General features: G+C 36.3%; 1 long non-coding RNA gene across 1 annotated transcript; it reads left to right on the forward strand.

The window, feature by feature from the left end:
• The first annotated feature begins 744 nt into the window (after positions 1-744).
• Positions 745-12,047, forward strand: LOC108951862 (uncharacterized). The gene is made up of 2 exons (XR_010488680.1): positions 745-921; positions 11,549-12,047. It is a non-coding gene; the product is annotated as an uncharacterized LOC108951862 (long non-coding RNA).
• Positions 12,048-12,585: the final 538 nt, after the last annotated feature.

Below are 12,585 nucleotides of genomic sequence, written 5' to 3' on the forward strand. Positions count from 1 at the left end.
ACCTTATGACTTTCATGTTTCATATTGATCTTAAAATTAGTATAAAAAATAAATAAATATGAATCATGATATAAGAAGAGAACCAATAAAATATGAATAGAACGAAAAAAAGAAATATCACTATCTTATTTTTTTTATTAATGATTATCCTAATGGCTCGGACTATCTTTTCTAAGAGAGGGGACGACTGCTATAAATAAAAGAGAAGAGTTAAATCCTAATCCTAAATTTACCTATATTGTAAAATTACTTATTTATCGTTAGTTAATATTCGGGTATCACAACATCCATCTCAGTTTGAGGACTACACGAGTGATGCGGCTATTGTGGTATGTGGAAAACACTTTCGCATTCCTTTCTACTTTGACCATTCACCTGATGATACAATCCAAGTGTCATGAATTCACAGACATCAAGTCGAAGTCTTTGAGAATGATGGATTGTGCAGACTTCCATAACCTGGAGAAGGGTATTATATATAGCAGATTCGAATTACTTGCTTTTGGACAAAATGGTAATTCAACTCATACTTACCCATTTCCGTTCACTCGATAATAACTATTCTCTTGAACGTCCGTTTGGGATAAAAGAGTGATTATTATTGACACGTCATCATCATATGGTTTTATATAGGCGGAAAACCTACGTTTTGGGCGACGGAGCAATTGGAGCCGACATGTCAACGTCCGACGCTTATATAAAGGCGGGACATTAATAAAGAAAGCCCTTCCATCCTTAAGCAGCCCAAGGCGATGGTGGGATTAGGGTGAGGGAGGGGAGAGTTCCTGAGGGTGGGGTTTCGCATTTGCCCCTTTTAATGCTTCCGTGCCTCGGGGATGGGGAGGATGCAACAGCCCTCGAGGAATCGGAGATCGGCTTACCTCACGGCCCTCACGCTAGAGATCAAGAAATCTATACAAGGTGAGGGTTCTGATCCTTGGATCTGATCGCAATTGTTCTATCTTTTTCTTGCTTCTAGGAAAAAAAATTGGCGATCGAATCTTAGAGATGATTTTTATTGGACCGAAATTCCTTCATATGAGTAGGATAGTTCTTCTTTCAAGGATTTAATTGCCTGGATGCATAAGCAATTACCTTCTCGTTTTGCATTAGAATACAATCAAGCTCTTGTAGTGAGCCATCGCTATACACTATAAAATGAATTTCTTCCGATTCTTGAAAACTTCGGTGACATTTATCATCCCAAACTTTATATTCTTTTGTGTCAACCTGGTCAATGGTACTGTAATTTTTTAAAAACTTTCTATGAATCTTCAATAATATCCCACCAAACCCAAGAAGCTTCTAATATCTTAAACATTAAAAGATTGCTTCCATTTTAACACGACTTCAATTTGTGAGGGTCAACAGATATACCAATACTTGAAATTACATGACCAAGAAACATAACTTCATTGAGCTAGAAATTGTACTTGTTTAATTTGGCATATAGTTTCTCTTACTTTAGGACTTCCAAAACCATCTTAAGATAGTGTTCATGCTCTACTTTGCTTTTGGAGTAGATCAAGATATCATTAATGAACATAATTACAAATTTATCAAGATAAGGATGGAACACCTTATTCATAAGACCCATGAAGGTAGCCGGTGCATTTGTGAGTCCGAAAGGTATTACTAAGAATTCATAATGACTATATCTTATTCTAAAAGTAGTTTTTTGTATGTCTCCTTTCCTTATCTTCAGTTAATGATATCCGGATCTCAAATCAATCTTCGAGTATACTTGAGTACCTTGAAGTAGTTCAAATAGGTCATCTATTCAGGGAAGGGGATATTTATTCTTCATGGTCACTTGGTTGAGTTGTTTATAATCGATGTATAGTCGCATAGATTTATCTTTCTTCTTCACAAATAGGATAGGGGCACCCCAAGGTGTTTCACTAGGTTGAATAAAACCCTTTTCCAAAAGCTCCTGGATTTGTTTCTTTAACTCTACCAACTCAATTAATGTCATTCTATACATGGGTTTAGAAATAAGTGCAGTGTCAGGTAGAAGATCAATCGTAAATTCAATCTGCTTGTTCGGTGGCAATGCAAGTAGATCTTCAGGAAAAACATATGGAAAATCCCGTACAATGAGGATGTCCTTTAATACTGGCTTCTTAGATTCTTCTCCAGAAATGAAGGCTAAGTATCCTTTACATCCTTTCAGTAATAGTTGGGTAGCACTCAAAGTTGAAATAATAGGAGGGAGTTTTTCTTGAATCCCAATGAACTTAAAAGGTGGTTGATCTAGGGGTGAGTAACGGTCTTCTGGAAACAATCGACACTTGCATGATATGCTGAAAGTCAGTCCATACCCAAGATAGCATCGAAATCTTGAAATTCTAGTAGAATAAGATCTACTAACAATTCGTGACTTTCAATAGTAATAATACAGTTTTTATATATCTGATCAACTATCAAAGAGTTTCCAACTGGTGTTACTACCATTAATGCATTACTCATTGTTTCACGATTCCTATGCAGTTTCATAGCAAAATAGGGTGATATAAAAGAATACGTAGAACTAGAATCTATAAGCACATATGCAGGCATACCACAGAGTGTGATGATACCTTTAATAATAGATCCCGAGGCTTCAGCATCCTAGTGGGTCAATGCATAGATTCTCGCTTGACCTCCCTCTATGAGTCTTAGTTGTTGTTGTCCAACTGTTTGGGGTGGAGCTTGCCGTTGATATTGCTTCCGAGGGCAATCCTTTGACGTGTGCCCCAGTTGTTGACAATAAAAGCATACACGTTGTCCCATGGGGCATGAGGCGGAAACATGATCCATCTTCCCACAGAAGTAGCATCTTATGACGACTTGATTACTAGGAGCTCTTGCCTGTTGATGTCTAAACTGTTTGAAAGTCCATAGTGTGATCCCCCATATGTCGATGGTGTGGTACTAAAAGGTCGCTTTCGATCATTTGCTCGTTGTAGTTCATTATCCAATTTCTCCACCACCAAAGCTCGATTTAACACTTCAACATATGTTGGTAAAATCAATACTGCAATGGACTTTCTAATTGATGATCGAAGTCCTCTCTCAAAATGACAAGCTCTTTGATTTTCATTAAAAGCAATATGTGGAGAGAATTGAGCCAGTTCAATGAAATAATGATTATATTCCTTTACGATTCTACTTCCTTGGTGGATGCTAAGGAACTCTTGTTGCTTCTCAAAGCGAACTGAATCGGAAAAGAACTGCTCATAAAATGCATCTTTAAACTCCTCCCAAGTCATCACATTACCTCTAGCCTCTAGCATCCTCCTTTTTTAGGTCTACCAAGTTTTTGCCTTCCCTTCCAAAATGAAAGAAGTGAAAGGCACTTTCTCATTTTCCTTACATTCGATAGTTTCGGTTGTCTTCTCCACTTGACAAATCCAACGTTCAACAAAGATTGGATCTGATTTGCCCTCAAAAATTGGTGGTCCCAATCTCTTAAAGTGATCCAAGGTATTATTTATACCCTACGGAATTCCATCTCGCTCTTCCTGACGCTCAAAGTATCCTTTAATAGCATTGAGGACTCCGTGTACGTCATCTGGAGCATTGACGGGTGCTGGGGCATGAGGTGCATTCTGCGAAATTGGAGAAGCTGGCACATAATCAATGACAGGTGTACGTGAGGACTGGATTTGCTCTACGATGTGTGAAACTTCAAAGTTATTGTTTGCTCAAACATCTCTCCGAGTGCGTAGACCAGTAGCATTGTGACCATGAGCACCCCGAGTGACAGATCGTTATTCTCTGGAATTGGCTCTATTATTCCTACAATAGGTTAAATACAAAAATTGATTAAAGTCAATCAAGGGACTTAAACACCTACAGTCTCTAGATCATGCTCTGATACCATAAAAAGGTATCACATCCTAGATTTTTTTTTTTATCACATCTTTTCACACATTCAGAGCCAAGTAAATAAGTATCACTTTATTCATTATTTATAAATATTTATTATAATTTATTTATTCATCAAATCATAAGTAGAAAAGTAAACATAGTGATGTTAACTCCAAGAATCATTCAAGTGGCTCTACCGAGCAGTAGAGGAAGGTCCGCTCTCTATTGGAATCCTATTTAGTGCTAGTGGGAGGCTACTCTGAAAATAAAAAACAAGAAAAATTCAGCAACGCTGAGTAGGAACCCCAAAAGTCAACTCAAAATAAATACATAATCAAAAATCAATCATCCCATTGGTATATATCAAATACCCGAAGGAGCACTCCCCCAACAGCGGATGGAGTGGCTTTATCCTAGGGGATGAGTTTGTGTTTTTCCAACAGTAGATGGAGGGAAACTCATATTGCACTCCCAACAGCGGATGGAGTGGTGTCTCTCACCCGCCAAAGTGAGGACATGTTCCTCCCAACAGCGGATGGAGGAACCGTCCAGCCGTCACGTCTAACGGCTTGCTAATTCCCGAAGGGAATCGCTTCCCAACAGCGGATGGAGTGGTGTCCCTCACCCGCCAAAGTGACACGTTCCTCCTAACAGCGGATGGAGGAACCGTCCAGCCATCACATCTAATGGCTTGTTAATTCCCGAACGGAATCGCTCTACCTGCCCTTGGTAGGAAAATAACATAATCTCACACTGGTTATGTCTATATCGAGATGAAATAACATATTTAAAACATATCTTTCAAATATCATCAATATCAAATAATACAAATTAGCCCTCAATTGACTTGAACCCTAGTTCAATCGATCCGATTGAACTTGATTTATTAGAACCTAACTGAACCGATCTTTAATATTCATTTAATTGGTCTGAAACTATCCTAGACTTGTATAATTTGGACTAGATTATGTTCAATTTAGGTTAAACCAATGATTTAAAAAGCGCTAGGCGTCAAGGTCCAAAAACGCTCGAGGCACTAGGCGCTCGCCCGAGCAAAGCGAGGCGCTAAAATATAAAAATATATAATATAATTAATAAATATAATTATTTAAAATTTTAAATAAAAATATGCTATTAAATTAAGAAAATCTAAGATACAAAATCATAATGTCACATTAACAAAAAGTTTCAAAATTCAAAACAATAAAATTTTACATTAAAGTCATTCATCATAATCAATATTATCGTCATTTTCACACAAATCATCTTCAATGAATTCGTCTTCTTCCTCTTGTCCTTCGATTCCTTCCTCTTCATCAAGATATGTTTCATTCTCTATGTCTTCAACAATAGCACGAGCCGAGCTTGATGCTTTTGCATTCATTTTTCTCTTTGACATCTGTCTTGTATATATTTGTAATTCTCCAGCACCTAAAGCTCTTGCCACATCTCCCCATGTCAATCTATCATCTTCAAATACAAGCTCGTCTTCAGCATCTTGCAAGTTAGCACCCATTTCTCCTACTAACCACTCATTTGAATCATCAATATCTTGCAATGAGATTGAATCAAATCTATTTTGCAAATCATGACGAGCCTTCAAAGCTTGATTATACTTTATGTAAACAAGATCGTGCAATCGTTAATATTCTAACCGATTTCTTCTCTTCGAGTGAATATGTCATGTCATATAATTTAAAAATATATTAATACATATATCTAAATAAATAAATTAATTAAAACAAAAATATTTAGTGATCCTTACATGCTCAAAGACACTCCAGTTTCGCTCACAACCCGAAGCACTATATGTCAAACTAAGTACTTTGATAGCAAATTGCTGTAAGTTCGGGGTGGAATTTCCAAATAGACTCCACCATTCAGCTGTAAAATTTATGTTATTATTAGCAATAACATAGTAACATAATATATATGAAATTAATTATATCAAATTATTAATACCTGGAGACGTAGTTGTCCTGGATCGAACGGCAATTGGAATTCCAAAAAGACCTTCGATATTTTTATATAAAGATAATTCATGAATAATCTTATCTTGAACCTCAAGGCTGGGAACTAATCTTGCAACGCACTGATATAACCCACTCAAAACTTCTGCATCAAATTCAACAGATTTAATCTTATAAAAGAATTCAGGGTTCAAATAATATCTTACTGCATGTAAGGGACGATAAAGTTGATAATTCCATCTTTCGTCAATGATTGTAAAAATTTTCTCATATTTTTCTTCATTTTCATTAAAAGATCTTTTAATCGTCTCCTTTGCTCTATCCATAGCCTCATAAATATATCCCATTGCAGACTTATTTTCATTATCCACCAACCGAAGGACTCGAACAAGAGGGTCCATTACCTTTAATATATAAACTATATGATTCCAAAAGGATGGCATTAAGATGATATCAACAGCCCTCTTGTCTTTTGCTTCTTTTGCACGGTTGCTTGTCACTCATTTCTCAGAGGTAAATATATTTCTCAGAGTATATTTTTGACGATGCATGCTCTATAATATCAAGAATGAAGTAGCAAATCGGGTGACACCATGTCTCACTAATTCTTTATTTCCTGTAAATTCTCTCATCATATTCAAAGCCCCAATGTGATTATAAAGAAATCCAACAACAAAAATTGCCCTTTCTAAGGTTTTCTTGATTTCTAAGATCTTTCCAATATCCTCCAACATTAAATCAATACAATGTGCTGCACATGGAGTCCAATACAAGTGTTGTCTTTTTTATTGAAGCAATTTACCTGAGATAAAGGATAACAAAAATGATAAGACTTAAGAGTTTAACACACTTAATTGAAGATAAAATAATTAACAAATTCAAAAGATGAATATTACCAGCTAAAACATAGTTGTTTCCATTGTCGGTTATGATTTGAACGATATTTTGTTCTCCAATTTCTTCCACGAAGTTGTTAAGTAAATCATATATCTTGTCTCCAGATTTTACAAAAGATGAAGCATCTATTGACTTCACAAACATAATCCCTAAAGAACAATTAACCATAAAATTAATTATACTCCTGCGCCTCCTGTCAGTCCAAACATCTGACATAATAGAGCAACCATGTGTTGCCCATGATTCTTTATGACCCTTTAGTAAGTCATTTGTATAATTCAACTCTTTTTGCAGCAATGGAACTCGCATCTCATAATAACTTGGAGGTTTTAATCCTGTACCATATCTTCCAATAGCTTCAATCATATCCTTAAAACTGTTTAAACGAGTTGTACTAAGGGGAAGACCAGCCTGATAGAAGAAGCGAGCAATGTGCTGAATTGTTCTTCCTCTTATTTCTTTATCACAAGCATCACTTATATTTGTTTGTCTAAATTTTGAGCCTCCTGCTTGCCCTTATTGTTTCTGGGATCCTTGAAACATATATAGATCCATCGGTCCTTTTTTACCTTTCTTAGTACTCATAACTTCTTTTCCTTTTTTGTCGTATACTCTTTTTTTACTTGGGTTAATACTCATAGAATAATCTTCTTCTTCATCCCTGAGATGTTCAACATTGTCTTCTGGTAAATTCCCGTAAGATTCATTCTTTTGTATCTTCTTTTCATTCATATTACTTAGCAACTCTTCTTTTACCTCAAGTGGACACTTTTTGCAAGCTGCTGCATTCTTGAAATTTTCTACTAAATGTTGTTCTGCACGAAAAAGACCACCTCTAGTAGTCTTGTCGTAGAATATGCAAGTCACTGCATTAGGATCTTTCGGATCCTTCAAATAATTATACTTCCATGCAGGATTTTTTTTTATACCATTGGAGACTCTATTGAGTTGCTCTCTACACTTACCATTTATGTTGAAACCTAGCAATAATTTCAAATAAATAAAAATTAACAACATTAAAATCAAAATAATATATTATTAATCTATTAACAGTATTGAAAATTAATCATTTCAAATAAACTTAATATTAACAGTATAAGCCTGCTGACTGAGAAAAGAGGAGGCGACAGCGGCGAGCGGCGACAGCAGCAGTGGCAGCGGCGAGCAATGGCAGCGGTAGCGGGAGCGGGAGCGGCGAGCAGCGGGAGGCGCGAGCGGCGACAGCGGCAGCGTTTGCGAGCAGCGACAGCCGCGAGCAGCGTTTGCGAGCAGCGACAGCGGCAGCGTTTGCGAACAGCGACAGCGGCGAGTAGCGAGATCGGGATCGGGATCGGGATCAGGAGCGACAACAGCGACGACGAGGGTTAGGGTTGGGTTCTCACTTATATCAATTTTAGTTGGTTCGATTGAACCAACTAACCATCAGAGATCGAACCAGGACCGAACCAGACCTAAAATCCTGGTTCGGTTGCCTTGGTTAACCCAGGCGCTCGCCCGAAGCGCCCAGCGCTTGGGCTCGGGCGAGCGCCTAGGCGGCGCCTGTTTGAAGCGCGCCGTCTGGGAGATTAGCGAGGCGCTCGGGCCTCACCTCGCCCCAGCGCCTAGGCGAGCGCTTGAGCGCCTTTTTAAATCACTGTGTTAAACTGACTTGAATAAGTCAAACCAATTTGGAATCACCTTGAATTGATCTAGACTAATCAAGTTTGGTTTAGTTCAATTAATGTTTGGGCTCAATTCAAACAATTACATAATATTGGACTAGGTTAGACCGACTCATATACTGGTCATGTGCACTGCACATAACTACTGTACATGCACCATAGTAGGTTGGGCCTACTTTGGCCTATGGATTGATCATATATGTCACACATGATTGCCCATGTTGGGATGGACTGGGTTTGCCTACGGGCTAGGGCCTGACCCACGGGTTAAGCCTAGCTTATGGGTTGGGCCTAGTCTGCTGACTGGGCCTAGCTAATGGGCTGTGGCTTGACTTATAGGTTAGGCCTAATTTACGGGTTGTTCTAAACCTATGCCTATCCAATTTCATTAATATTTAATTATAACAATATATATTTATTAACAATAATATATTAAAACATAACAGATTAAAGAATAAGATTGAAAGATATTTTAAATTTAATAAGAATTAGAAATTATTTTTTCAATAGAAATCATATTTTCAATATATATGAACATGAATAATTTCAACATAATCTAATCAAATAATAAAATTCTAAATCTTAACAGGGATAAAAAATTTTAAGATAATATATTATAATCTAGCAATAAAAATTTTAACCATTAAAGGATTAAGAAATATATATATATATATTTTGAACTACTAATAGTAATATTTTAATCCAGATAAAATTAAAAGGTAAACTGCAATATATTCAATATCATATATTCCTAATCCAATACATAAAACATGTATAATTTCAGAGTATTTAAATCCAAAGAAACCTTTAAGAGGATTGAAGAATCCTTTAAAAACTTCAGATAACATATCTTAATCCAACAATAAATATTTTGGCATTAAAAAGAATGATAAATATTTTCAAACTATAAAAATTTTAACATTTAAGTAATCAAAATAAAAACTTTTAATTTCAAGAAAGGTAGGGAAACCTACCTCTCGTCAATAAGGTGTAACTCCTCGTTCCTCCCGCTGTTGGGCTCAGTTAGGTGAGGAACGAAAAAGAGAAATCCTTTTCCTTAAATAGGAGGAGGTGAGCCTCCATTGAAGAAAATTTATTTTAATTTTTATATTTATTTAATATGAATTATTTCTATTTAATATACTAATAAATATGATATCACTCTATTTGGAATGCTTGATAGTCATTTCTTAATTCGTAATAGCAAACAAGAAAATAAGATTAATATTTTCTAAATTATAATGGTAAATAAGAAAATAAAAATTAATTTCTAACTTAACTATTTGATTTGATTACATGTATAGTAGGTTGTTATCTTCTAGAGGGGGTTGTTGGGAAATCTCAAGAGTGCTCTAGTGAAGGCTCAAGAGGTTGAGGATGAGACGAAAGCTCGTTGTTGGATGTGCGATGGCCAACCTTCCCGCATTTAAAGCAAGATGTTGAGAAGGTTTTCGTAAGTGATAAATTGGAAGAAATGGGTGCTGCCTACATGTATCCAATACCTTGGGGAATAGGGAGAGTTATGTTTAGGACACAAACTCAGGTGACCTTGCCGCTGGAACGTGATAATTTAACTTGGTTTACCTTTAGAAATTTGCCTATCTGGGAAAGGAAGTTGGGTTGGAAGAGCTCAAGGGGAGACCAAAAAGCGGTAACCAAGTGGGAATAAAGTCAATCCTCTCTATAATCGACTAGAATTTTGACTTCCAGTGGATGAGGGTTAATGGTTGTCCCCTAAAAAACCAAGGGCCTCCTAATAGGACATGGTTCCTCTCCTCCATTGTGTGAAAACTAAAGTAGAAAAATCTACTGACCAAATCCATGATAGTACAATTGGAAGCTAGGCCCCAAATCGTAGGAAGTAGGGATTTGAGAAGTTCTAGTGGGGTCTTACCAAGGAATTTGCCATAAAGGCCTGTTTGTCATTCCTTGTAACATTGGGTGACCTCCTTGACATCAAGCTTAATGCAGAGGCCGGACCGACATTAGATTCTTCCAAGCAATTCACCCATGGCGGCATTAGCCTGCCTCTCTCCTACCCCACTCATTGTCTTAAAAAGGTCGAGGAGGAGGGAGGAGACTACACAAGGGCTGTAGGCCTGGGGGCCAGGGGATTGGCATGGTTAACAAGGGCTTGAGAGGAAGGTAGGGGAAACACAGTTGTAAGGGGGAGTAGGGAGGTTGGTTGCAAGAAGCTCTCTCACTGGAACACTAGAGAGAGAGAATTACTTGCTCAATTATTTTTTAGTTATGTATATGTAAGTTATATCCAAGAACTTATGATATTTTTAAAAGACATTAGACGATCATGAATATGTTATCATACAAGTCTTGAACGACAATTATGTAAAAGCCAACATACTTTCTTCAAAATTATATTTTTATGATATAATTTAAGGTTTGTTGCATTGTTTTTTTATCAGTAAATCAAATAAAAAACTAAATATTTTGGAATAAATACTTTGTGCATCTTGGGGCATTTTTAGTTATGGATTTGGTGTATATTCCTCATTTTTGTTGTTGGTTGTATTTAAGTTTGATAATTAACTATAAGTCTGAATCAAATATTAATTCATTGATTTACTGAGTTCTAAGATGGATTTTGTTTTATCCTAAAAGAATTTTTTTTTTGCTTTTTCTTGTCATGTGCTATGTAGTAATCATATTATGATTTTTTTTTTTGCTTCTTTGAAATCATAGTAATATCATTAAGATTTTTTTTTAATTTCTGGTCACCATGAATACTTTTTTTTCCCTTCTCTGTCAGAATAAACAAAAAGAGAGTACTAGATATTCATTGGGATATCATATCATATCAGCCACTGAAGATTAAACGGATGATGATAAAGGAATACAGACTTGATACTTGTGTGCCTTCCGTTTATTTTTCCTTTTCAATGCTTAAATTGAGAACTATATTTTGTCCTTGTTTCTTTTCCAAAGTTGGTTTTCATTATTAAAAGGAAAAAATTTAAAAAAAAAAAGGAGATGTCGATCCCATGTTCATATAGTTTTCTAAGCTAGCGAATAAGCTTGTCTACCTATTTGGCATTATATTAAACCCGGTATTGTTTTCTATATACCTGCTTTAATGGGATAATCATTGGATTTGTTACACCATTTCTATACAGAGTTAATATTACCTGTCTCATATTTATATTTTTATAGACAGTTAATTTGGGCTTCCTTCTACGGGAAGAGATGATATGATAATGTTTCCAAAGCAATCATTGTCATCATTATCCAAGTTTGGAAGATTCTAAAGGAATTTTTTCCTTCTGCAACAAGTTGAGAAGATAAGTATACATGAATTCATATCACGTTCCTTAACGCAAGCAGTGTATCAACTTTGCATTTACTTTTCCTTTTGATTTGACTGAGTTTAGATCTTTGCTAAATCTTTGTCTTTGGAGTGCTTTCAATCTTGCAGTTTATTGATTAGGAACAAAAAGTTGATTCATAGACTAGTATCATGGCGAAGGTCCATCGTCTTATGGTGTGATCTGATGTATAAGTCTGCACCACCCGATGTCACATCATTATTCCATGTAGAACATAGCCAACATCTACAGGCAGTTCCACTTGTATATTCTTACCTTTGCCTAAATGAAGCTTCCCTTGGTATGTTCTTTTTATAATGAAAATGTCTTGTCTGATTAATTTTGCATTCCCTGTCTTCCCTTTTATCCCTTAAGCTTGTTCTTGAATCAAATGCTGTCAAACATAATGTGAGGTAACTATCGGCTCTCTGTCATTGTTTTGATGGGATCTGTTGGCTTTGTTGGTTTGGCCAAACTGGTCTACCTCAACCTGTTTTCATTCTTGTCCACAAACATTCGACCTTCTTATTGAGCCCAAATTTGTGAATTAATCAGTCTTGGCATTTTGCTGATTATGCGTTTTGGCTTTTCAAGTGTCGCTGGCTCTCCGCCAGAAGACCTACCTTAGAGATGTTGATAGAGAATGGCTAAAGAATCTTCAAAGAAGATGTTGACGGAGATGGTAAGTCTACTTGTGGAATTTAACATGGTTAAGTGACGACACTAAAAAACAACAATGGTGTCTTTGATTTACTGATTTGGAGCAATATAAAAAATCATGGACATTTTTGATACTCTATGCAATCGATGATGGGCGATGTTGATGATGTTTGAATCCCAAGTTGACTCATCGAACCAGTAGAGAGACAGACGGAGATGGTCTCT

This window comes from Musa acuminata, chromosome BXJ2-7, assembly GCF_036884655.1.
Source record: "Musa acuminata AAA Group cultivar baxijiao chromosome BXJ2-7, Cavendish_Baxijiao_AAA, whole genome shotgun sequence".
NCBI lineage: Eukaryota > Viridiplantae > Streptophyta > Magnoliopsida > Zingiberales > Musaceae > Musa > Musa acuminata.